General features: G+C 44.7%; 1 long non-coding RNA gene across 1 annotated transcript in view; it reads right to left on the bottom strand.

The window, feature by feature from the left end:
• Window positions 1-1,974: 1,974 nt before the first annotated feature.
• Window positions 1,975-13,934, bottom strand: part of LOC146355305 (uncharacterized) — a 219,033-nt gene continuing 207,073 nt past the window's right edge. Inside the window, exon 5 of the long non-coding RNA XR_014788618.1 lies at window positions 1,975-12,715. This is a non-coding gene — a long non-coding RNA (uncharacterized LOC146355305). The remainder of the gene's footprint in view (window positions 12,716-13,934) is intronic.

Below are 13,934 nucleotides of genomic sequence, written 5' to 3'. Positions count from 1 at the left end.
AGCAGGTGATAATGTCAAAAACTTCACTCATTAATTCCTTCTCATGCTAAAGGCCTCGCAGCACACCACAATGGGGTTTTTCTTGGGTGGATTGACAATCTTAGTTGGTTTGCCATTATCAGAGACAAATTCTTGAGCTGGATGGATCTTTGGTCTGATTCAGCAAGGCGCATTTCATTTTCTTCTCATTAGTAGGAAGGAGTCGAGTGCAACATGATACATGGACACCCAGTGGAAATTTGCAGCAGCGGCAGGCAGCAGCTCCTTTTGCTGCATTACCAACAGAGAGCTGGAAACAGTGGAGTGCTGACACCCAGCGGATGTTTGCCATATGCACATCTATTCATTCACATACATGGATTAACAATCTGTCCCAAAAGCTCAGGGCAGGAGAACAATTCCAACTTTTAAATGGGTGGAGTTCTGAGCAGGGCCCCACCTGATTATGTTAATTGACAGAAGGACTGTACGGGCAGGGGGGGGCTCATTATGATACAGGGCCCTGCCTATGAAAGGCTTTTAAAAAGTAAAAAGCAGTGCCTTGAATTGGATCTGGATACAGTGGCCAGAAGCAAAAGAGGAAAGCGCTCCAGTGCTGTACTCTTGTGTGGAAGGAAGAATTTTGCCAGGTAAACTTATCAGGCAGGCATGAAAAAGATGTAAAAGCTGAAATTCCCACTTTTGCATAAGTATTAAAGATACAGGAGTCCTGTTCTTGTTTTCCTCTGGCTACAGGTCTGACTGACAGGCAGTTCACTGGCTGTTATACCCACCTGACTATGTTCCTGCCTCCTCGTAGCTGTCAGGAAATAGGCTATGTTACCTATTGGTACGGGGGGTTGTTGGCATGGTTAACAAACCACCCACAACCCTAAAACAGCCCATGGCTTCTGGGTGATTTGTTAACAGAGTGGAGCCCAACGAGCCCCCTGGTTTTTCAGGGGGATGTAGGCAATGAAATGCGGGGGAGGTCGCCTAGGGTGATGTTGGCAGAAAACTCGGAATGAGTCCGAATGAACACAGGCTAGAGCTCATTTGAACGCCTACTCGGTGGCAAAGGGGGTGGTGAACTGACCGACAGGCACTTCACTGGCCGTTATACCCACCTGGCTATGTTCCTGCCTCCTCGTAGCTGTCAGGAAATAGGCTATGTTACTCTGCATCAGCTGATGTCTCCAATCTATATTATCGTTGTTGTTGTTGTTGTTGTTATTAGTGCCCCTTACAGAAGGCCTTAGCAGTTCAAAGGGGGGGACAAGTTGAGCTTTCCACAAATAAAATCTTTGCATCCTGAGGCATTTTCTCACCTTTGGGGGTCCATTTTGGATGCTTACCAGCCTTTGTACCACCTTGAACAGCCTCCCATGTTCTTTGATGCACCTAAGGAGCTCTTGCATGCAGGGCTGCCCCATTTATTTCAAGAGCGGGAGCAAGCAATGCGTGTCCGCGCAGATCAGTGTCTCTGTTGAAATGATAATTGGGACAACCCATGTGTAAGCTGAAACTCTAGTGCTAGACCGGGAGATGGTCTGCTGCTGTTCTCGCCTGCTATACTGCGCTAGATTGTGATCTAGAAAGGTCACTTTTAATTTTAAAGCCTTTGCCTGTGGTTTCACGGTTCTCAGGAAAAGCGTTCACATTTCCTTTGCAGCCCTAAGCGCCAGGTTGAAGACAAAGGCTAAACCAAACATGCAGGCAGGTGCATTCATTCTTGAAACATAACCATTTGGAGCTATGGGGAATGAAGAGGGATATATGAAATTAAGCCAGCTTTCTTCACAAGTGAGGAGGACTCGAGGTATGGGTTTTATTGTCTTTTGGGGATTTCTGCTTTCATTGCATATCATTTGGGCTTTGTAGTTGTGTTTTTTTAATAAAGGCCAGTGAAGGGTTTTTCAAATGACCAAGAAGCAACATTGTATTTTTTATTATTTAAAGATTTTATTAGTTTTCCAAAACACAATTAAGCAAGCCAACAGAAAGAGAGAAAACACACAAACAAACAAATAAAAAGGAACACATTGGATTTAAATCTAATTCTTGACAGAGGGCAGTACATTTAACATATTTGTATACCTTTCTCCTTTACCTTACAAACCAAGATACAGGTGACAGACAACTCAAGACCTTTCTGTGCTGCTTTCCCCAAGCTGGTGCCCTCCAGATGTGTTGGACTACAACTCCCATCATCTCCATACTGGGTAGAGATGATGAGGGCTAAGGTCCAACACATCTGAAGGGCACCAGGTTGAGGAAGACAATCCAAATGGTGCATGCATGTGTCCCAATTATGGCAAAAATATAGCAGCAGCAACACAACTGAAAATGTAATACCCCTGGAATGTGCTGCTTGAGGCTATCTATCTATCTATCTATCTATCTATCTATCTATCTATCTATCTCTATAGCGCCCAATAGCCAAGGCTCTCTGGGCAGTTCACAACAATTCACACAAAAAATAGAAACCACAACATTGCATAATACAACATTATAATAGAACATACTCTAACAAATTTTAACATACAAAATTTAAAACAATTTAAATAGCTGAAAACAATTTCAGTACACAATTTCAAATACAGACCTGTTCTTGTATTATTATGAAATCACCTCGTCCCACCTAATGGGTAGGTAGGGCCTACGATGGCCATGACTATTCCTGAAGAATAACTATATCTGGCACATGATCTGGAGCATGCCTTGCCTTTTTGTTGTTAGGACGTGAGGCTAGTCAGTCCAGATCTCCTGACCGTGCCAGTCAGAGTGAGATAGTTGTGGTGATAAACACCATCACAGCATTTGTAAGAGAAGAGAATTATTCTCTTCTGAAGATCCTCATATCTTACAGATCGAGGGTATTTCCTTGCGCTGTAAGAGATTGCTCTTGATTCAGGTCATGAAAGTGATTGTTTGGATGCCCCATTGAAAATTTAATAATCCTGATATGATTTCAAAAGCAGTTTAGTTTTCTACAGATTTCATATATATGATGCATAAAACAAATGCCAAGGATTAAAATTAATGAAATATAAAACCTATTCACCTTACTTAAAATTCTTTCAGGTATGTGCACGAGTTCCAGTTGTACAAAATCTCACTAGTTGTATTAGGGGCAGCTTGTATCATTCTTGGATTGGCTGTGATCATGCGGAGTATCTTTGGTAAGTTCCTATATGCCGTCTATTAAGAAACAAGTTGCATAAGGATGCAAGTGGAGATAATGTTTAAACTGAAGTCACAGTGGATTCTTTGACCCTGTTCAGACGCACATTGGGGAAGGGTGGTTAGGCTAACCATGCTGCAGGGTGGTTAGTGCTAACCACTGCGAGAGCTCCTTCTACACGTGCAATTAACCATGGCCCACAGCATGGTTAGCCTAACCACTCTCTAAGCACCCTCCCTCCTGCAGTCCTCCAACTACACCGGCACGCATTCCAGAAGCCTCAGCAGCTCACACAGCCATTACAGAAGTGGGGCTGCTGATGGCTGTTGGTGGCCATTTTCTTCTTTCTATCTTTCTGCTTCCAGCAGGAAATTTTTCAAAAATTGCCATATCACTAAAATGTGCGTTTGCGCATATGCTCATGTGCACAAAATTGCCGTATTGATATAGCAATTTTAAGCACATGTGCAGATGTGCAAATGTGTGTTTTAGGGATATACAGGGATAATGCACATTTTAGCGATATATGGAGATTTTACACAAACATGCATTTTAGCGATATGGTGATTTTTGCACAATTTTCTGCCATTTTTATTTATTTTTTACTTATTTCTGTAATGGAATCAGAAAGAAAGAAGAAAATGGCTGCCAACAGCCATAAGCAGCCTCATTCCTGTAACGGCCGTTTTTGGCTGCTCTTGCTGCGGAGCTCTATGGAATGGCTCCGTTGACCTCGGGGGCCTGTTCAGATGTCATGTTACGCCATGGTTAGCTCTGCTAACCATCTTCCAGCAGATGGTTAGTGAGCATCATTTGTGCATGGTTAATAAACCACCATCATTGGGTCTGACCCCTGTTCAGACATCACGCTAAGCCATCATGTTTAGCTCAAAAGTCCTAACCATCATGGCTTAGCATGACGTTTGAACAGGCTCATAATACCACTATTTGTACATTTATTGGCAGGCACCAGCAAGTCAAATGCTCTTTCAGATGCCAGTCTTGCCTTTACCCACACCCCAATGTTTCAGATGGGCTGCCGGTCTTATTTTTAAATTTGTTTAGTGACACATGTATATGTGTTTATATGCTCAGCCTTTATTTAAAAAATACACACCTGCAAACACTTTTTGTAAAAGTGGCAAAATATTTACGTAGCCTATCACCGAAAAGCGCAGAGACGCAAATGGCATTGGCTACGCTGGATGCCATTTGCATCCACAGTCCAGGACAGCGGATGGACAGCAGAGGATGGACCCGGACAGACTGGACGGCAGCAGGTAGGGTCCCTCCAGGGAGGATTTCGAGGGGGTGGCTGGGGGGGGGGAAGTAGTCCGTTCCACCATGGGCTCCGGGGTGCTCATTAGAGTCCGTGGCGGACTTCTCTGCCATCCCTACCTGCAATAAAATTTTGGAGAAGGAAGGGAAGAAAGAGCTCCATACAGTGAAATACAGGTATTTCACACCGCATCTGATTTTACTGCCCCAAACTGGAACCTTTGGCTTCTGCAGAAGTTTAGTAGCTTCAGTACAGCAAAGGATCCAATCAGCCTCCACAAACTTCTTTCTCTCCCTCCACTTTAATTTCTCCTAAATAGCTGTAGGACTTCTTTAGCTTCTTTTCTTCTCCCCTCTCCTCCCCTGTTCGTTCGTTCGTTCTTTCTTTCTCTCTTTCTTTCTCTCTTCTTTATTCCACCCAGAGCATATCTTGGGGAATTCTTAAAGAGAATTCTCTTCAGTGGGCAAGAGAATTTCTGTACTGGATTTGACTTTATACAAACAGACAAGAGGGTTGTTTTTTTCCTCCTCCTCACTCAAGTCTTTGAGAAGAGTGGGTTCACATGGTCACAGAGAAACAAATCTGGGGCTCTTTTGTTTGTCAGTTGCCATAATCCAGCAATAGGAAGGGCTGTAGCTCAGTGGCACAGCACATGCTTGGCTTGCAGAAGGCCCCAGGTTCAATCCCCAGCGTCTCCAGGTAGGGCTACAAAAGAATCCCGCCTGAAACTTTGGAAAGCTGCTGCTGCCAGGCAGTGTCAATAGTACTGGGCTAGATGGACCCAGGGTCCATCAGCATAAGGCAGCTTCCTATGTTCCTATGAACAGAAAGTTTTAATGAAAAAAAAAGGAGTTTTTGGTTTGTTTTTTAAGTGGAGGGGAGATAAATATTGCTAATTTATGCAATCCTATGTATGCCTACTGAGAAGTCCCATTATGTTTAATGAGGCTTACCCTCAGGAAAGTGTGCATAGGATTCCAGCAGAAGTTACTTTTGCAGGGAGGTTTGCACCTTGATGCTCTGTTTACTCAGAAATAAGTCCTGAGTTGTGAGCATGGTACTGCAAGCTTAATACAGTGCCTACCCAATTCTGTCTAATGAACTGACTACCCTTTCAGCTCAGTCTTATGCATGTTTTGTCTTTTGTGGGTTTGGGGTTTATGAATTCTACCTTCAGTGGTGAGGGAAAGGCACTTAGTACATGCTCAGAGTTTCTCCATAACTTAGCCCTAGTTTTGAAAACAGACTCATTGGCTGAATCCTGGTGAAGTCTTGGCATGAATGAAGTTATGGGGAGGAAGATACAATAAGAGCTTGTGCATTGAAAGGAGTTGCACAAATCAAGACATCTGTTTTGATTAAGAGTTGCTGGAGGATGGTAGGATGAGGAGGGATGGTTGCATGGAGGGGAATAGAATTGGTAGGGGGAGAATGTAAGTGCTCTGTGGTGAAAGAAAAACATTCTGCACACACTCAGAGGCACTCTATATTTAAGAACATAAGAAGAGCTGCGCTGCATCAGACCAAGGTCCATCTAGTCCAGCATTCTGTTCACACAGTGGCCAACCAGATGCCCATAGGAAACCCACAAGCAGGACATGAGTGCAATTGCACCTTCCCACCCATGTTCCCCTGCTGCTAATATTGGTGAAGTGTAAATACATTCTAGTACTTCTAAATTTGCACGCATGTATATCCTTCAGAAACTTTGCAGGTTTCTTGCCTGGGGGGACACCACTAATGAGCTGTATATTTGCATACAAATTTACCCAAAAACTGTTGGGGAAGGGGTGAATGGAAGGGAAAGCAAATCACTCCATCCCCCAAATTGGAGAACTCCCCTTCCACATGAACTGCTGCACCTATCTTTCTGAAACTTTGCTGGTTTCTTACTTAGGGACAACTCTAAGCTGTCTGTAATTTTCAGAACAATGGTCCACAAGGAACATAGGGAGATAAGTATGTCCTCTTTTGGAGAACTCAAAATATCGAGGCCACCCTTGCACAAAAACCCTTCTGGTTATCATTCCGTAATTTGGCAGACATGATCTCCTCTGATGGGGCAATGAATCCTGAAATTTTTATCCAATTCTTCCAAGGAATTAAAATGTTATTGGCAATTCCCTTTAAAAGAAAATCAAAAATATAAATCCTGCACCTATTTTTTTTTCTTCTGACATTGGGCAGGTGTAATCCCCTTCCAGGGGGCTACTATGCCTGAAATTATCATCCAGTTCTGACCAAGAGAAAAAAGTTACATTTTTCCCCCTAATTTCCCATAGTAGTCAACAAGAAGCATAAAGACTCATTTTTCCAACCACTGACTCAGGTTTGGTGCTGAGCTGAAGTGGTCCGACTACAAATTGGCCCAAGCAGAAGCGGGATGTTCTCCAAAACGCTGAATCGGGGTCTGAGTTGAAGTGGGGGGGGGGGTCAGTGCACACTTCTCATGTATGTACGTATGTAAATCTATATACACACACAAGCACACACCACATGCACACACCACACACACACACACACATATTAGACGTGTGCTTAGATGCGGATATATGTGCAAATTTGTGTTATGGGCCTGTGCCTCAGATCTTTTAAGAACCTAGCAACACCCCTGGCACCAACACTTTGGCACCAGGTTGAAATGTACCTCTACCCTCAGGCATTTGAGAGTGTATGGTAAGGTATAAACCAATCCAGGGATTTTTATTCTTGATGGTTTTAAATTGTTTTTGTATGCAAATAGTTTTTATATTATGGTTTATATTGTGTTTTTAAAGTTTTACACTTTTGTAAGCCACCCAGGGAGCTCTGGCTATTGGGGAGTATAGAAATGATGATGATGATAATAATAATTTTTTTACTAGCTAAAGCTTATTTTTGACATTTGCTTTTTACTTATTTCAAAATCAAAACTTTACCATTTGATCGCCTTTGGAACTGCTCCCACTTGTGGTGAGAGAGAAATATAACTACTAGGATCCATCCAAAAGCACATATTTTAACTCAAGGTGCAGCCACTGTAGAAGCACCACCACCACGTTTCATGCTCACGTGCCATCTTCTTCCTAGCATCAAATTTGTGGGGAAACTGGCTCTTCCTGTTGGAGGCAACATCTGGCTTTGTATTCTGCTGACTGGCTAGGGCTTATAATGTCACAACCCCCTCCATCCCTGGGAACAGTTTTTGAATTTTGAAGTGCTCCTAGTGCTATAAATCAGAAGGCATTCCATCTTTTTCCCCCTTAACATATTTTTTTGCGGTAAAAAAAATATGGGAGAAGCAGTGGGGAATCATGGGAAGATTTCAAGTGGAAGTTAACAACATCTGGACTCCTCATCAGCTTCTGTGAATGAGGCAGAGTGACGGCACTATAAAAGCCTCATCTGGAAGCATCCTTAAGGATCCAATCCTATGGCCGCTGTACAGTGGCTAGATGGCCATAGGATTGTTCATTCTCTGGGAATCGAGGTTGGAGCCAGCGCTCTGAGGTCGGTTCCTGGAAAACCGCCTCCCCTCCCCCTCCCCCACTGCCTCATAGGCAGCGTGGTTTGTCCCTGGCTCCGCGCTCATAAGAGCAGTGCGAAGTGGGGGGAAAGGGGGCGTTCATGGGGGTAGGGCGGGAGCAGCGGAAGCGCCATTACAACGCTTCCTATGCGCGATCCAGCCTCCCTCCCACCTGCTTCAAGGTACACCAGCTAGACAGCCAAAATCTGCCATCTAGCCGCAAATGCAGGGCAGCTGGAGCATGGAGGAGAAGATCCCCTCCACGCTCCCCCAGCCCCCGCCTCTGAGTTCGGAGGCAGCCGACTATCCCCATAGGATTGCGCCCTAAAAGAATTAGTATTTTTTTAAATCAAGGTCTTGAGCAATGGTTGAATTGGATGAACGTGTGAGTGGTGCTTTACAAAAGAAATACTGTAAGACAATCAACTGGCATAAAGCGTATCAGAGGGGCAAGACAGACTACTCGATCAGCATTTGATTTGCTTTTTAGTATGTCTGTCAAAAGCATTACAAAGAGAGGAGCTGGAATTGATCTTCAGGATCAAAAATTGGGACTAGTCCTCTTTTTGTCTTCTATGTCCCTCTACAGGTTTTATATATCAATTAATGGAAGTAGAAGCAAGGAAAAGTTCAGGAAAAGCTTTGCTAAAGAACTGGGTGTTCAGTAAGGTACACAAAGAGAACTATGAATCTGACAAAGAGAAATTGATTTTGTCTATAGGGAATACCATGACAGAAGAAACAGAGAGGGGAGTTTGAGGGGAGGGGCCATAACTCAGTGGTAGAGCCCCTGCTTTGCATGCAGAAGGTCCCAGGTTCAATCCCCGGCATCTCCAAGTAAGGCAAGGAAAGAATCCTTCCAGAAACCCTGGAGAGCCACTTCCAGTCAGTGTCGATAATACAGACCTAGATGGACCCAGGGTCTAATTCAGCATGAGCTTTTCTACATGAGGCTGTTAATCCGCTGTATCTACTTTCAGTTTCGCAGCAGAATTGAGCTCCAAGCACTATATGAAGAGTTTCCTTTCCTGCTTTTCTGTACATAACCTCCAGGTGGCACTGTGGTATAGCGAAACAGCACAAATATACAAGTGAAAAACGTTTCTTTCATTTTCACAATTAAATGCTGCATTTTCCCTGCTCTAAAAAAACTCACCAAAAATGCTTGTTAGACACAGAAGCAAAATTGGAGGGTTGCAATGTTGTCTAAAGAACCTGTAAGCAACCATGAATAGGGAATGACAACTGCACAATAAATGCATCATGTAGAAAAGCCCTATAAGGCAGGTTCCTATGTTCTTATGAGAGTAAGAGCAATGGAGCCAAAGGTTGATGAGCTTGTACAGAACAGAGAGAAAAAGAAAAGGAGAGACAGATTGCCCAGAAAGCAGGCAAGCTTCCAGTGTAAAGAGCTGGGCTCAACATATCAGATGAATTAGAATAACCTAATGTAGGAAAACCCGTTTCTCTTGTAGTGAGCCCTGGGTGTAATCTGTGTTCAGCGGATTGGGTGCCACAAAAGGGAAAGTGCTACTGGTTTTCTAAGGTGACAAAGAAGTGGATTGATGCTCTGGATGACTGCTCCAGCAAGGGAGCCCAGATGCTGGCGATTCAGGACTCAGAAGAAAAGGTAAGAGACACAGTGGGACATTTTGCGTGACATGTCAGCCCATGGGCTGTTGGGGACAAGCAGGAGAGAGTGGATGCACTGCCTGCAGCATGCCCACCACTTCTGCTTTTACTTAGCAACCCACGATTGACTGGTTCATAGCTTGCTTGTCATCTCATCCGAACCCGGAGCCCTGGGTTGTTTAGGAGCTAAGCAAACCAGAGGTTAACCCAGCAACAAACCATGGTTAACGGCTGGGTTATTTAGCCCCTAAGCAAGCCAGCACTCCAGGTCTGGATGACACACTAAGCGACCTACAAAGGAGACGATTGTGGCTTGCTAAATAAAAGCAGGAGTGGTGGGCGTGCAGGAGACAGTGCATCCGCTCTCTTCCACTCGTGCATGTCAGCCCATGGGTTCTTTAGCCCATGGGTTGTCGTGCCATGCGAACCAGATCAATATGGCTTGGAAACCAGCAGAGGAGGGTAAAGCAGGTGGTGTAGTTGCAAAGTGCCTGTCGTGGCTCAGATTACAACCTGAACATTTGTTTTTAAATTTCAGCCTCAGTGTTAAGGGTGGAAATTTAGTAAACCAAGGACGTTTACTGGGCAAGAGTAACTGGGGGTGAGGGGCTTGACAGTGGATTCAGTCCTCCCTCATCTCCATGTCCTGAACAGATCACTGGCAGGATTCCAGCTTTTCAGAACAGAGTTTTGCGTGTGCTGCTCCAGTCCTTGGAGTGGGAAGGGGAAGGAGCTGAGCATCTCCTGTTTGCACAGGTGGTTCTCGATCAAGCTTACATATAGCTATGGCCCCTGGCTGGATCAGGGTGACTGTGTTTCCCAACAACAATAACCAGTCTACTCTGAGGGTAGGTTTGGGTTGTTGGGGGTTGCAGAATATGCACAGGATTAATGTTAAGGGGCAGAGACTCTGGGGAAAGTTTACATTTCTTAGTTTGTAAAGCAGCAGGAATTACCGCTCCCTTCTAAACCGGCAGGAATTCATACAGAATAGCATTTGAGGGACATATTGCTTTTGGGTTGGGCTAAACTTTACCTCCCCACCACAGAACTGGACCTGGGTAGATGGTTCATTATTAGATCAAACCTTGTATGTTTCTGTGTTCTCTCTTATATGTGCCTGAATACTTTTAATAACATTAAACTGCAACATTAAGTTTAACAAAGTGAATTATAACCCATACTAGAATAGTTGGAATTATGAATGCTTTCACAACTCCTGGGTTTGATGTTCAGAGCACGGGCTGATTCATGCATGCATGCATATGCAGCTGCATGCATATAGATACAATGCCACATTTACAATGGGGGTGGATCAGTACCCCAGGGTGACCCCCCCCCCGCCATGACATTCAATAGAACTCACTGCATGAATCTAGCAGAGAGTTTCCCTGCCTTATTGGTGGCAGGTAGTCACGCAGGGCTAGTCCGAGACATTCTGCTGCCTGAGGTGGAGCAATGAATGGCTCCCACCCAAGCCATAGCCCCCAAAGCCAACCAAGTTACTTTGGTGCATGAGGCAGAAAATCCCACAAGCCCCTCTCCCCAGCCATGGCAGTAAAAATACAAGAACAACAAATTAAATAACTGTCCATTTGCTGCCTTTTCATAACACCTGAAGATTGCTGCCTGAGGTGGCCATCTCACTTTGCCTAATGGTAGGGCTGGTCCCCCGGCTAGTGGGGAAGGCAAAACTTACTACATGATGGATTCAACCATGAATTCTCCAGTTCAGTATTTATTTGTCATCTTTTTAGTTTGCCCAATGACAAAAGTTCTCTGGGCAGATAACTGCTGATCAGGTTGAGTGACAATTGGTACAGGAATGCCCATTTTTCTCTTGCATGAGTGGATTATGCGTTGCCAGTTTCATTCCAAAAATGCTCGCACCTCAGCAAGCGTGTGAATGCCCATTAGGGCAGAATTTTGTGGGATACCTGCTTTCAGTGTGAGTCCTGACTAACTCAGACAGATATCACCTGTCTCTGTAGGAAGTGTTGCATTTGGGAAATTGGTGACACAAAAGCTGATGCTAGGCTTTTCTCTGTGATGACTGCCTGGCTGTTTCATATACTCATTGCCTGATGATGCAATCATGATGTCCTGATATACATGCATTCAGGTTGTGAAGGGTTCCACAGTGTGAGCCAAGCCTCCATAAGGAGATGTTCGCAGTTTGTGTTTGCATCCAGACTGAGGACTAGGTTACATGTTCCGTTAACCAAATAGCAGTTCCTTCCATGTGCTAATTTCCAATTCCCTTGCTGTAATATCTACCCCAGTTCATCAAATAAGTCTTCCTTAACAAAATAGGCAGATTTCCCACCAGTGCAGCATAATCTTGAGAGTGCCACTGACAACGAAAATGGCCTGCTTCAGGTGACTTGCTGGGCCCACTGTGGGTTATTTAACCCCCGATGAGCTACAGTGTGTGCCAGGCACCATTTTGAATATGCAACCCTGAGAGAGTTGCAGTGTGTCATGCGAACCCAGCCATCAGGGGTTATTTGAGGGTTAAAGAGCCTTTGCATAACCCTACAACAAACTAAGGGTTATGCAAGGGTTGTTTAACCCATGAATAGCCCCTGACAGATGGGTTGGCATATGCTGGGACTGCATATTCAAAATGGTGCCCAGCATGCACTGCGGCTCATCAGGGGTTAAATAACCCACAGTGAGCCCAGCGTGCCATGCAAACTGGTTCCGTATGTCTGTGGTTAGAGGAGTGATGTGAACAGGTGAGCTCGACATTACCACGAGGGAATGGAAATTTGCTGCACTGAAGCCACCAGTGGAGGCTGGCGGCTCCTATTTCAGTGGAGTAGTGAATTCACCCTGGGCTTTAGTCAGAACGAGCCAGAACTCTAAAGGAGCTATTCAAAGTGCTGAACCCTATCCCCCAACTGATTTCATCATGGCCCCTAAGCTAGCCTGCTGCCATCAGGTGCCATGGAGGATGCTAGTAAAAATAAAAGAGGACTAGATAAGACTGACATCCGCCCACCCCTGGTGGAAAAATGACACCTAAGAGATGTTCTCTTTTCTTTGTACCTACCTTGCCAGCAGGAAAGAGATGTAGGGCTCTTAAAGTTGATGATTTTTTTCCTGAAATGTGCACTGATCAATTTAAATGGATCTGCAAGAAGGAGGTAATTCTGATCTAACATGTGACATCCAGAGATTATCAATCTTTACACAGAGTGACAGGATACCTTTCCCTACCTAGCAGATCTGAACTACAAGCCAAAGAGGGGGTGGAGGAATCAAATGGCTTTCTTTCTTTCTTTCTTTCTTTCTTTCTTTCTTTCTCTCTCTCTCTCTCTCTCTCTCTCTTTCTTTCTTTCTTTCTCTTGTGCATGCCTACTTGGAAGCAAGTCCCACTTTCAATAGAGCTTACTCCCAAGTAAGCAGGCATTAAATCAGATATCTAAGTTCTTCAATATTTTGCAGTTCTGTCAATTTGGTTGGTATGTAAGCAATTCCATGGTCTGGCCAATATCTTAGGAACGGGAAGGGTAGAAACTAGACCTCCAGATGTTTTGGACTTCAACTCCCAGTATTCCTGACTATTGACCATTCTGGCAGGGGCTTCTGAGGGCTAAAGCCCAAAGTATCTGAAGATCTGCCTTCTGTCCTCCTGTCTTAGGCTGCCTGACTTTGGCTTGGAAAAATACCTACCATAAGACCATAAGAAGAGCCCTGCTGGATCAGACCAAGGGTCCATCTAGTCCAGCATTCTGTTCACACCGTGACCAACCAGCTGTCGACCAGGAACCCACAAGCAGGACATGAGCGCAACAGCACCCTCCCACCTATGTTCCCCAGCAACTGGTGTAGATAGGCTCACTGCCTCTGGTACTGGACATAGCACATAGCCATCAAGACTAGTAGCCATTGATAGCCATTTCCTCCAGGAATTTGTCTAACCCCCTTTTTAAGCCATCCAAATTGGTGGCCACCACTATATCATTTGGTTTATTCTGTCAAACTGGAACACTCTCTTGCTACCGCATGCACTTTGTACTTTCAATCAAAAAGCGTAGCGCCTCCCCTTCACCCAGCCCCTTCAATTGTTCTCCCCTCACATGATTACAATCACATGAGGAGAGAGCAGGGATGCACTTGTTGGCCCATCGCCACCCGCATATGAGGGAGAAGTTCAGAAGAGGGGAGCCTGTCCTGTGGGAGCAGGTAGGCTCCCCGTGTGTCTTAGAATCCTGTGCAGTCAGGATTCAGAGTTGTCTGGGGAACCTACACGTGTACAGCAGACCCCTTGTTTCAGACTTTCCACCCCAACTTGTGGATAGTTCCCAGGCGACTAAATATTTCAGGATTTCCCCAGACAGGAGACATCA

Source organism: Heloderma suspectum, chromosome 2 (genome assembly GCF_057233095.1).
Source record: "Heloderma suspectum isolate Gila_16-S chromosome 2, 16-S_ref, whole genome shotgun sequence".
NCBI classification, from domain to species: domain Eukaryota; kingdom Metazoa; phylum Chordata; class Lepidosauria; order Squamata; family Helodermatidae; genus Heloderma; species Heloderma suspectum.
Note: the sequence above shows the minus strand (reverse complement) of the source record. Positions and strands in the feature narration are given on the sequence as shown.